The sequence below is a fragment of the Hordeum vulgare genome, chromosome 4H (assembly GCF_904849725.1).
Source record: "Hordeum vulgare subsp. vulgare chromosome 4H, MorexV3_pseudomolecules_assembly, whole genome shotgun sequence".
Classification (NCBI taxonomy): domain Eukaryota; kingdom Viridiplantae; phylum Streptophyta; class Magnoliopsida; order Poales; family Poaceae; genus Hordeum; species Hordeum vulgare.
The window spans coordinates 446,890,098-446,904,124 of NC_058521.1; positions in this window are offsets into that span (position 1 = coordinate 446,890,098).

Sequence of the window (14,027 nt, forward strand, 5' to 3'; positions counted from 1 at the left end):
TTTTTGATTGCTCCATGCTGTTATATTATCATTCTTAGATGTTTTACAATCATTTTTAGCAACTTTATATCATTTTTGGGACAAATCTATTGACATAGTGCCAGTGCCAGTTGCTATTTTTGCTTTTTTTTCTTCGCCCAAAATCAATATCAGATGAAGCCTAGATGCCACAAAACTTTTTGGAGATTTTTTTGGACCAGAAGGAAATGTGAGAGCCAAGGAAGCTCACGAGGGGAGGCCCAGGTGGCCCACTAGGCACCAGGGCATGTTGAGGGACCCTAGCGCGCCCTGGTGGGTAGTGGAGGCCTCGGGCACCTCCTCCACTGCCTCTTGACTCCATAAATACCTAAATATTCCAGAAACCCTACACGAGTCAACGAAAAATCATTTCAGCCACCACAAGTTCTAGAAGCCACGAGATCCAATCTAGAGCCCTTTCCTGTACCCTGTCGTAGGGGAACACGATCACAAAGGGGTTCATCATCCTCATTGGTGCTCCTCCGACCATGTGTGAGTAGTTCATATCAGACCTATGGGTCCGTAGGCAGTAGCTATATGGCCTTGTCTCTCATTTTGCTTCTCAATACAATGGTCTCTTGGAGATCTATTTGATGTAACTCTTTCTTTTGATGTGTGTTGGTTGGGGTTCGATGAACTGTGAGTTTATAACCAGATCTATGAAATTATATCCATACTTGATTATTATAGCCTCGTCTTTCTTCTCCGATATTTGGGGTGTTTTGGCCAACTTGATCTTTTTATCTTGCAATGGGAAGAGGTGCTTTGTGATGGGTTTGATCTTGCGGTGCTCAATCTCAGTGACAGAAGGAGACATGACACGCATGTATAATTGCTATTAAGGACAAAACGATGGGGCTCTATTCCTACATGAATAGATCTTGTCTACATCATGTCATCGTTCTTAAAGCATTACCCCGTTTCTCCATGAACTTAATACACTAGATGAAAGCTATATAGAGGTCAATGTGTGGAGTAGTAGTTGTAGATGTAGACAGGAGTCGGTCTAGTTGTCTTGGTTGTGATGCCTATATACATGATCATTGTCTTGGATATCGTCATAATTATTCTCTCTTCTATCAATTGCCCAACAGTAATTTGTTTATCCACCATATGCTATTTTCTCGAGAGAAGCCACTAGTGAAACCTACGGCACACAGGTCTATTTCTCATCATCTATTTGCAAGATTTATCTTCCTATTCACGTTTCCAATTTATTTTCTATTTTATTTTCAGATCTATATTATCAAAAAATCCAAAATATCTTGTTGTGTTTTATTTTCCCTTACTTTATTTGCATCTATCAATGTATCTATTTACTGTTTTATCTTACCCACGAGGGATTGACAACCCCTACATGCGTTGGGTTGTGAGGATTTGTTGTTTGTGTGGAGGTACTGCTTACATAGTCTTGTGGATCTTCCTACTATTTTGATAGCTAGGTTCCAAACTGAGGGAATTCTTGCCGCCGCTGTACTACATTACCGTTTACACTTGGAGGGAAAAACCAACGCATCAGCAACACAAAGCAAGCTTTGTGGCGCCGTTGCCGAGGAAGATCAAGTTAGGATCTTTCAGGTTCCCACACATAAACTCTCATCTCCTTGGAATTACATTATTTTCCATTTGCCCCTCTTTTTCCTCTCCCCCACTTCACACAAATATTTTCCTTTTTTATTTGCCTTCTTTCCATTTGCCGTTTTCTTGCCGGATCTCTTGCTTGTTTGTGTTCTTGTTTTCGTAGTTATGATGACTCTAGAAAACACTAAGTTGTGTGATTTTTCCAATACCAATAATAATGATTTTATTAGCACCCCGATTGCTCATCCCGCCACTAGTGTAGAGTCTTGTGATATTAATGCCACTTTGTTGAATCTTGTTATGAAAGAGCAATTTTCTGGTACTCCTAATGATGATGCCGCGTCCCATCTAAACACTTTCATAGAATTGTGTGATATGCAAAATAAGAAATATGTGGCCAATGATATTGTTAAGTTGAAATTATTTCTGTTATCTTTTCGTGATCGTGCTAAAATTTGGTTTTCTTCTTTGCCACGAAATAGTATCGATTCTTGGAACAAGTGCAAAGATGCTTTTATCACGAAGTATTTTCCTCCCGAGAAAATTATTTCTCTTAGAAATCATATTATGAATTGTAAACAACTTGATCATGAGCATGTTGCCCAATCTTGGGAAAGGATGAAATAGACGATAAGTGATAACCCACAAGCATATGTGACCCCGATAGTTTTCGAGGGTAGAGTATTCAACCCAAATTTATAGATTCGACACATGGGGAGCCAAAAAATATTTGCGGGTATTAGTAGTTGAGTTGTCAATTTAGCCACACTTGGAGATTTAGTATCTCTAGCACAGTGATCACTAGCGCAGTAATATGATAGTTTTGGAAGCAGTGGTAAGAGTAGCAACATTAACGGTAACATTAGCAACAGTAAGGGTAACAGTGATAGCAATTTTGTAGCAGTTGTAACAGCGGTAGCAACAGTAGAAACTAAGCAAGCACAATATATGGAAAACTCGTAGGCAGTGGATCAGTGATATTACTGGATAATATTCATCATATAATAGTCACAACATAGGGCGACACAAAACTAGCTCCCGTTCATCAATATAATGAAGGCATGTATTCCGTAAATAGTCATACGTGCTTATGGAAAAGAACTTGCATGCCATCTTTTGTCCTACCGTCCCATGGTAGCGGGGTCCATAAGGAAACTATGGGATATTAAGGCCTCCTTTTAGTAGAGAACCGGTACAAAGCATTAACACATAGTGAATACATGAACTCCTCATACTACGGTAATCATCGGAAAGAATCCCAATTAGTGTCTTTTGGGTATGCAGATCCTAACATGTAGTAGGTGCATATAACTTGCAAGATCGGATCACGAACATAAATATAATGGTGAAAACATAAACGGTTCAGATCTGATATCATGGCACTCGGGCCCTAGTGACAAGCATTAAGCATAGCAAAGTCATAGAAACATCAATCTCCGAACATATTGGACAATAGGGATCAAGACCTAACAAAACTAATTTGATTACATGATGAATCTCATCCAGCTCTTCACCGACCAGCAAGCATGTGAAGGCATTACTCACTCCCGGTCGAGAGCATCATGGAATTGGCGATGGAGGAGGGTTGGTGATGACGAAGACCGAAGATTCCCCTCTCCGGTGCCCCAAAAAGACTCCAGATTAGGCCTCTCGATGAAGAACACGATGTGGCGGTGGCTCCGTATCGTGGAACGTGATGAAACTTCTTCTCTGATTTTTTCTGAGTAAATAGGATTTTATAGCGCTGGAATTAGGGTCAGTGGAGCCATGTGGGCCCCACTAGAAACTAGGCCGCGCCAGGGGGCCTGGCGTGCCTTGATGTCTAGTGGGTGCGTGTGGCCTCCCTTATGGTGGGTTTTGGTTCCAATATTTTTCATATATTTTATAAAAAATCTCCAAAAAGTTTTGTTCCATTGTGAGAACTTTTATTTTTGCACAAAAACAACACCATGGTAGTTGTGCTGGAAATAATGTCAGTCCGGGTTAGTTTCATTAAAATCATGCAAATTAGAGTCCAAACCAAGAGCAAAAGTGTTAGGAAAAGTAGATATGATGGAGACGTATCAAATCCCCCATGCTTAACCCATTGCTTGTCCTCAAGAAATTCAATTGACAAACTCAAAGTGATAAAGAAAAACTTTTACGAACTCTTTTATTCTTGTTTACATATACATGCTTAGAGACCACCGAGGTTTTCAGCATAAATCATGACTAATCATATCAACAATAACCCTTAGAAACTATATTAGCTCATATCAATGTCATAATCCACTAGTGATCAATAATAAGATAGCTCAGACATCATCACTTGGTCAAAACAATCATGATATAATACGACAAGAATGGTATCTCGCTAGCCCTTTCTGAGACCGCAACATAAATGTAGAGCACCTCCAAAGTTCAAGCAGCGACTAGACATTGTAATTCATTGTAAAAGAGATCCAGTCATGCTGCAAACAACGATTAACTACACACAAAGCATGCGGATGACAACAATGCTCTCCAGTGTGGTGCTTATTTGAGAAGGTGACGACTCAAAGTAAAATCAAATAACATGAAAGTAAATAGAAAGTCCCTTCGTAGAGGGAAGCGAGGATTTGTAGAGGTGCCACAGGTCATAGAGAAAATAAGAGATACATTATTTTGGGAGGTGCACCCTTCCTGTCAATGTTGTGAACAAGAGTTATTGATATCTACCATGCTAAACAAATTAGCGGCGGTTCCCAAGCGGTAAAGGTAAAGGTTTACCCACCCTCCACGAACAAAAACACTCCATGGCTAGCTGAATCCATGGGTGCCGTCCATACCAACAACAATCCAGGGGGAGTTTTGTTTAATTATTTGTGATTTACGATTTTGGGATTGTGAGTCCCTTTTTACCAGCCCCTCTCATGCAAGGACGAGTGAATAAACACTCATCATGAGAATAACCCGCTTATCATGGAAGATACTGACCGCCCCTGGCACACAAAACATAAGTTCATTTGAAATATTAGAGATGGCACATGCAAATTTACTTGGATCGACATGATAATACCGCATATAGGTAGGTATACTGGACTCATCTGGAATAATTTTTTTTCAAGGATTTTGATGCACAAGCAGTATTCCCGCTTAGTACAGGAGAATGCTAGCAAATAGGTTGGGAAGCGACCGACTAGAGAGCGAAGATGGTCATGAATATGCTTTATGCATAATCATTGTTGCATACTAGCATGAGTAGGATATAAACACCATGAACATAAATATCGTGGAGGGTATGTTGATTTTTATTTAACTACATGCGTGAACATGCTCCAAGTCAAGCCACTCGAACATGCAGAGGAGGATATCATCTCATCATACTACATCACAACCATTTTAATGCATGTTGACATCCAAGATAAATCATTATCCACTTCTAGCTACTTAAGCATGGAATGAACAACTATAATCTCTAATTGTTATTGCAAACGTGTTTGGTCATAATACGCCGAATCATGGATATTGGTCTAAGCATGTTTACAAAAACAAAAACAAGTTGAGTTCATACCCACTTTTCTTTGCCACAATCACTTCATTAAATATCGTCATTATTGCCTTTTATTTGCATGACCGAATGATATGAAAATAATAATAGTGCAAGAGTGCCGTGGACTAAGCTAGAATCTGCAACATTTCATTCATAAGGGGAAGATAAAGTAATATGGGCTCTTCATTAGATCAATCAATAACAATGCATATGAGAGCCACTCAACATTTTCATCGTGGTCTTTCCCCTGGGTATACCTCAAAGAAGGGAAAATAAATTCATAGAAACACACTAAAATATTTTTGGAGCTTTAAGTTTTTCAATATGAAAGCAAATTAAAGTAGGGAAAACTATAAACGAGAAAAACTATTTACACAGGAAGGCTCCAAACAAGTAAAAGAAGAAAAGAGAAATCTTTCTGGGGTTTCTGCAATTTTTTTTCAAACGCACAAGAAGAAGGCAAGAAAATAAATCTAACAAGGAGAATACAGTGCAAGAGTGTGAACACCGACAACTAGAATATGCAAGCATGAATGTAAAGTCGGTGGAAACGCGTACTCCCCCAAGCTTAGGCTTTTGGCCTAGCTTGGTAATCACCACCCGCTGTAGCCTCGATAATGGTGAGTGTCGTAACTCATGGAAGTCCTTGGTGCAGCCTCCATGGCCTGACGGGAAGCGTCCACTACCGCGTTGTATTCCTGCGCCTCCCTCTCATAGACATAATATCTCCCCTTTTTCTTGATAATCAAAGAGGGAAGGTGCAGGCAAAATAACAGGCACAATAGATTTCTTACTAAACATTAGTTTGTAGTTATAATCAGTAGTGGTGGTCTTTATGAACTTATGGCGTTTCATGGCTTCAAAATCTAAATATTGAGTAGGAAGAATAGGTCACTAGACCGCGGTGAGACGCTACACTTCTTAGCTAAACGGGAAGCATAAATCCCGCCATAAAAATGGCCACTGTTAGAGTTATGTTGCAACCTGTGTTCTATGATCGCTCCAAGATTATAGCATTTAATTCCATTAACGCAGTATGCAGGAGACTCAAGTCTGGGGCACATAAGGTGCTACAATCTTGCTTGCCCACTATGCATTTTCCATCAAAGAGTGCTAGGTAACGAATGAAAGGAAAATGTATACTATTTATTCTACCTTGAGTTACTCCCCTATCTTCACCAAAGCAAAGACTAGTTAAAAATGCTTCATATTTAGATTTTGGTGGTTCGTCTAGCGAACCCCAACATGGAATTTTACATGCATGAGAGAAATCATATAGAGACATAGTGAAGGCATTTTCATAGAGGTTAATGGAGACTTTGAATTCTCAAGGATAAAATATAAACCCCTTGGTGAAAGTTTTAGTAAGATGATAATGTTCCATGCACTTATCTGTGATGAAGGGTGCGAGCTCATTATTATGAATGTATTTCTCAAATTGTTCCTTAATATCTACACCCAACATGAAGTCATCACTTATCCAAAGGCATGATTTGGCGTGGGCTTCCCGCACCGAACTTGCACTAGGCTCAACATAAGATTGCCGTATTGGAGTCTCACTCGATGATGCCTCTGAGGACTTCCTCCTTGAAGAACTCCTCTTGAACCAACTCATTGTTCATATATATAAATTTATGTTTTTTGGGGTCAAAACTTAAGTTAACAAAACTTCACAAGAATGATAGCAACTACTCATACGGATGCCTAGAGCCTAAAACAAGCATGTAGTCTACTTGGTAATTCAAGAATTCAACATGCAAGCTCATCTAGAGCAGCACCTAGAGTAGCTAATTACTTCTAAGATAAACCACTAAAGAAAAAACTAATTGGAGGAGTGGGGGAGTTACATACCAAGGAGCAATCCCCCAAAAAGTTTCAGAAATGGAGTTTAGCGCAAAGAGATCGAAATCTACGGGTTTGAGAGCAAGAACCGAGAGATAGAGAGAGATACATGGATACTTTTGGATGTAAGTGACAAAGTGACCTGAAGGAATAAGTGAGGGGACTCCCTAGGGGACCACTAGACACGTGGCCGTGCCAGGGGGTAGGGGGGAGCTGGCGTTCCCTGGTGTCTCGTGGCCACGTCGGACACCCCCTGTAGTGTTTTTAGTGCGAGATATTCTCAAATATTCAGGAGGAGGAGGTCTGGGTGAAGGTTTAGTGCCTGGACTCCTCCAAGCTCTGGCCCATGGTTCGGGTCTTCTTAAACGGCGAGGGCTTCGATCTCACGATCGCCCCAGAACCGCCCAACCACGTGGCTCACCCTTGCTTCTCTGATGGGCGCCACCTGGGTGACTACCGGGGTGACAATGCCGACTTTTATGGACGCCACAAATGTTCACGCCGCTCCAGCGACGCCGAGGTGACTCGAAGGACAACCACTCCACCTCCCCGCCCTTGACCCACTGGCGACCTCCTTACCCGGGACGTGACTCAGCTGAGCCGGTCCACCAGGATTCAACCACTCCTCGTAGCTCCCCCCTCACCTCCACTCCGCTCGCGGGGGTGGACGTTGCTACGACAACAAAAGGCCTTTCCCGGCAATGGTGCCAGAAATCCTTCTGTCGTCTCTTGAGCTTGCGTTGGTTTTTCCCTTGAAGAGGAAAGGGTGATGCAGCACAGGAGCAGTAAGTATTTCCCTCAGTTTGAGAACCAAGGTATCAATCCAGTAGGAGAATCTCGTCAAGTCCAGAGTACCTACGCAAACAGAAAAGATCTTGCACCCAACGCTATAAAGGGGTTGTCAATCCCTTCAAGATTGATTGCAAAGTGAGATCTGAAGGCGGAAAGTGCAACGAAGTAAAAGTGTAAGGCTGAAAATATGGTGTGGAGTAGACCCGGGGGCCATAGTGTTCACTAGAGGCTTCTCTCAAAATAGCAAATATTACGATGGGTGAACAAATTACTATCGAGCATGACAGAACCGCGCAAAGTCATGATGATATCTAAGGCAATGATCATACATATAGGCATCACGTCCGAGACAAGTAGACCGATACTTTCTGCATCTACTACTGTTACTCCACACATCGACCGCTATCCAGCATGCATCTAGTGTATTGAGTTCATGACGAACAGAGTAACGCCTTAAGCAAGATGACATGATGTAGAGGGATAATCTCAAACCAATGATGAAAACCCCATCTTTTTACCCTTGACGACAACAACACGATGCGTGCCTCGCTACCCATTCTATCACTGGGTGAGGTCACCGCACGGTATGAACCCAAAACCAAGCACTTCTCCCATTGCAAGAATCATAGATCTAGTTGGCCAAACAAAACCCACAACTCGAAGAGAATTACAAGGATATAAAATCATGCATAAGAGAGATCAGAAGAAACTCAAATAAGATTCATAGATAATCTGATCATAAATCCACAATTCATCTGATCTCGACAAACACACCGCAAAAGAAGATTACATCGGATAGATATCCATGAAGACCATGGAGAACTTTGTAATGAAGATCCAAGAGAGAGAAGAAGCCATCTAGCTACTAGCTATGGACCCGTAGGTCTATGGTGAACTACTCACGCATCATCGGAGAGGTCATGGTGTTGATGAAGAAGCCCTCCGTGTCCGAATCCCCCCTCCGGCAGGGCACCAGAACGTGTCCCAGACGGGATCTTGCGGAGACAGAAGCTTGCGGCGGCGGAAAAGTATTTTCGATGATCTCTTGATTTTTCCTGGGATTTTAGGGAATATATAGGCGCAAAAACTAGGGCAGAGGAGGTCCAGGGGGCCCACAAGCCCGTGAGGCCCGACCTCCCCCCTGGCCGGGACTGAGGGGCTTGTGGGGTCCCTGGGGACCCCCTGCCTTGGTTCTCACATCTCCCGATCTTCTTTTGTTTTGGAAAAAAATATTTTTGGGGATTTTATTCCGTTTGGACTCTGTTTCAAATCTTCCTCTGAAAAGGGTCAAAAACACGGAGAAAACAGGAACTCGCACTTGGCACTGAGTTAATAAGTTAGTACCAAAAAATATATAAAAGGCATATAAAACATCCAAAGTTTGACGAGATAATAGAATGAAACCATAAAAGTTATAGATACGTTGGAGACGTATCAAGCATCCCCAAGCTTAACTCCTGCTCGTTCTTGAGTAGGGAAGTGATAAAGACTGAATATTTGATGTTGAATGCTACCTAGCATAGTTGTCCTTTGCAACTTCTTTCATGTGACATGAATGTTCAGATCCGTAAGATTCAAAACAATAGTTTGCTATTGACATGAAAACAATAATACTTCAAGCAAACTAGCAAGATAATCATGAACTTTCAAAATAACGAGGCCAAAGAAAGTTATCCCTACAAAATCATATAGTCTGGCTATGCTCGATCATCCTCACACAACTAATGTAAATCATGCACAACCCCGGTATTGGCCAAGTAATTGTTTTCACACTTTTACTTTCTCAAACTTTATATAACTATCACGCAATACATGAGCGTGAGCCATGGATATAGCACTATAGGTGGAATAGAGTGTGGTGGTGGTTGTGAGACAAAAAGGAGGAGACGGTCACATTGTATCGGCGTATCAAAAAGCTATGGAGATGCCCATTAATCGATATCAATGTGAATGAGTAGGGATTGCCATACAAGGGATGCACTAGAGCTATAAGTATGTGAAAGCTCAAAAGGAGAACTAGTGGGTGTGCATCCAACTTGCTTGCTCACGAAGACCTAGGGCAATTTGAGGAAGCCCATCATTGGAATATACAAGCCAAGTTATATAATAAAGATTCCCACTAGCATATGGTAGTGACAAAGCAAGAAGCTCTCAATCATGAAGAACATGGTGCTACTATGAAGCACAAGCGTGGAAAAAGATAGTAGCATTGTCCCTTCTCTCTTTTTCTCTTTTTTTTATTTGGGCTCTTGGGCCTATTTTTTTTCTTTTTTCTTTTTTTATTTGGGCTCTTTGGCCTATTTTTTTATTTCCTCACACGGGACAATGCTCTAATAATGATGAGCATCACACTTTTCTTTACTCACAGCTCAAGATGATGATGACTCTATAGGAAATGCCTCCGGCAGTGTACCGGGATGTGCAACGATCTAGCTTGGCGTATGATGTTGAAACATCTCGCTAGCTATCTTACGATCATGCGATGGCAATTTGAGAGTGACAACACAAGTCATGAGACGGAACGGTGGGAGTTGCATGGCAATATATCTCGGAATGGCTATGAAAATGCCATAGTAGGTAGGTATGGTGGTTGTTTTGAGGAAGGCATATGGTGGGTTTTGTGTACCGGCGAGAATTGCGCGGCACTAGAGAGGCTAGCAATGGTGGAAGGTGAAAGTGCATCTATACCATGGACTCACATTAGTCATGAAGAACTCACATACTTGTTGCGAAAGTTTTTATTAGTAATCGAAACAAAGTGCTAAATACATACTCTTAGGGGAAGGGTTGGTAGGTGTTAACCATCGCGCGATCCCCACCTCAACACAAAGGATGACAATCAATAGATCAATTATGCTCCGACTTCCTAACATAGCGGTTCACCATTCGTGCATGCTACGGGAATCACTAAATTCAACACACGTATTTCTAGATTCACAACACCCTACTAACATAGCTCTTAATATTACCAAATCCATGTCTCAAAACTAATTGAGAGGAATCAAGACTTCTCTTTCTACTCAATGCACATGAATATGGAGGTTTTTGTATCCTCTTTGGATACCTATCACCCTTGGGACTACTTTCATAGCATAAGCGAACTACCAAGTCATGCACCACCATGCTCTAAAAGATCTAAGTGAAGCACATAGAGCAAAATTATCTAGCTCAAAAGATATAAGTGAAGCACGATGAGCATTCTAACAAAATCACGATGAGTGCATGTCTCTCTCTAAAGGTGTGCAGCAAGGATGATTGTGACACAACAAAAAGAAAAGACTCCTAAGATACAAGACACTCCAAGCAAAACACATATCATGTGGTGAATAAAAATATAGCTCCAAGTAATGTTACCGATGGATTGAAGATGAAAGAGGGGATGCCTTCCCGGGGCATCCCCAAGCTTAGGCTTTTTGGTGTCCTTGAATTTGTCTAGGGATGCCTTGGGCATCCCCAAGCTTGTCACCCAAAACTTGTAAACTTCACAATACAAAACTTAAACACAAACTCGTGATAACATTAGCATAAGAAAGCAAACTACCACCACTTTAGGTACTGTAGCAATCTTGATTTCTATTTATATTGGTGTTGGGCTACTGTATTCTCACTTTTCCATGGTTAGTACCCCCCGATACTATCCATAGTTTCATCAAAACAAGCAACCAACTCAACAAAAATAGAATCTGTCAAAAACATACTAGTCTGTAGCAATCTGTATACTTCGTATACTTCTGGTACCTAAAAAATTCTGAACAATTACGAATGCTTTGGCAAAAGGCATATAAACCAGCAGCAAAAAGAATCAACTCAAAAGCTCTTTCTGAATAAAAATTAAAAATCATCTCGTGAGCGAAAAGTTTCTGTCTTTTTCCAGTAGGATTAAACAACCCTCACAAAGACTAGTCATAAAGGTTTTGCTTGGCCCAAACACAAAAAGAAACACAAAAAACACAATCACAACAGAATTGTGATGGTGTGGACGCAACAAAACAGAAATAAAAAGATAAATTCATTGGGTTGCCTCGCAACAAGCGCTATTGTTTAGCGCCCTTAGCTAGGCACAAGGTGATAGAATCACGTATCGTCGTCTTTGGTGCTCAAACCATAAGTGGCGTGATCACTTATCATCTTAAGGTTTTCATATTTCTTGCTAGATGATTCACCACTATTTTTGAAAAAAAACAGACTTGGTGACCTTATTGTGGGCAAATATTGGAGTATTCTGCACAGCGGCAAAAGATGATGAACCCAAGTTGGTTATAACATCCTCTAGTTTGCCAATCCTAGCGGAATCATGACCCAGTTTTTCGTTAACTGTGGGTTCCTTCTCCTTTAAATTTTTCAAAACCATTCCTACCTTGGATCCGTACTGAGTGATTTGATTGTGGATCTTTTTATCCAAATTCTCAATAAGCTCAATCGTAGCAACTTTATTTTCAATGACATCCAGCCTACGCATCATATGTTCTAGAGTTAAGGTAGTTCCATTAACCATGAGTGGGGGTGAGCCTACCAAATTTATTACAGCTCCGTAAGAATCAACGGTATGGCTACCCAAGAAATTTCCACCTACGATGGTGTCAAGAATATACCTATTCCAAGGAGAAACACCCACATAAAAACTACGAAGCAGGACGGTAGTGGATTGCTTATGAGTAGATCTACTCTAAGCATTGCAAATACTATACCAAGCGTCCTTTAAGTTTTCTTCCTCAATTTGTTTGAAATTGAGAACTTCGCTCTTAGGAGTATCGTTGGAAGGGGTGAATCTAGCCATGAGGACAGGTAGACTGTCCCAGACAGACGAACAGAAAACAAGCGAGAGAAAAGGGCAAATGAAAAGGCGAAAGAAAAAGGAAATTTGTGAAGTGGGGGAGAGGAAAACGAGAGGCAACTGGCAAACAAAGTAAATGCTAGAGATGAGTTTGCGACACTTACTTGGATGAGTTCTTGACTTGATCCTACCCGGCAACGGCGCCAGAAATTCTTCTGCTATGGCAACAAAAGTCCTTTCTCGACAATGGTGCCAGAAATCCTTCTGTCGTCTCTTGAGCTAGCGTTGGTTTTTCCCTTGAAGAGGAAAGGGTGATGCAGCACAAGAGCAGTAAGTATTTCCCTCAGTTTGAGAACCAAGGTATCAACCCAGTAGGAGAATCTCGTCAAGTCCAGAGTACCTGCGCAAACAGAAAAGATCTTGCACCCAACGCTATAAAGGGGTTGTCAATCCCTTCAAGCTTGATTGCAACGTGAGATCTGAAGGCGGAAAGCGCAACGAAGTAAAAGTGTAAGGCTGAAAATATGGTGTGCAGTAGACCCGGGGGCCATAGTGTTCACTAGAGGCTTCTCTCAAAATAGCAAATATTATGGTGGGTGAACAAATTAATGTCGAGCAATTGATAGAACCGCGCAAAGTCATGACGATATCTAAGGCAATGATCATACATATAGGCATCACGTCCGAGACAAGTAGACCGATACTTTCTGCATCTACTACTATTACTCCACACATCGACCGCTATCCAATATGCATCTAGTGTATTGAGTTCATGACGAACAGAGTAACGCCTTAAGCAAGATGACATGATGTAGAGGGATAATCTCAAACCAATCATGAAAACCCCATCTTTTTTACCCTTGATGGCAACAACACGATGCGTGCCTCGCTACCCCTTCTGTCACTTGGTGAGGTCACTGCATGGTATGAACCCAAAACCAAGCACTTCTCCCATTGCAAGAATCATAGATCTACTTGGCCAAACAAAACCCAAAACTCGAAGAGAATTACAAGGATATGAAATCATGCATAAGAGAGATCAGAAGAAACTCAAATAAGATTCATAGATAATCTGATCATAAATCCACAATGCATCGGATCTCAACAAATACGCCACAAAAGAAGATTACATCAGATAGATCTCCATGAAAATCATGGAGAACTTTGTATTGAAGATCCAAGAGAGAGAAGAAGCCATCTAGCTACTAGCTATGGACCCGTAGGTCTATGGTGAACTACTCATGCATCATCGGAGAGGTCATGGTGTTGATGAAGAACCCCTCGGTGTCTGAATCCCCCCTCCGACAGGGCACCGGAACGTGTCCCAGATGGGATCTTGCGGAGACAGAAGCTTGCGGCGGCGGAAAAGTATTTTCGATGATCTCTTGATATTTTCTGGGATTTTAGGGAATATATGGGCGCAAAACCTAGGGCAGAGGAGGTCCAGGGGGCCCACAAGCCCGTGAGGCCCGGCCTCCCCCCTGGCCGGGGCTGAGGGGCTTGTGGGGT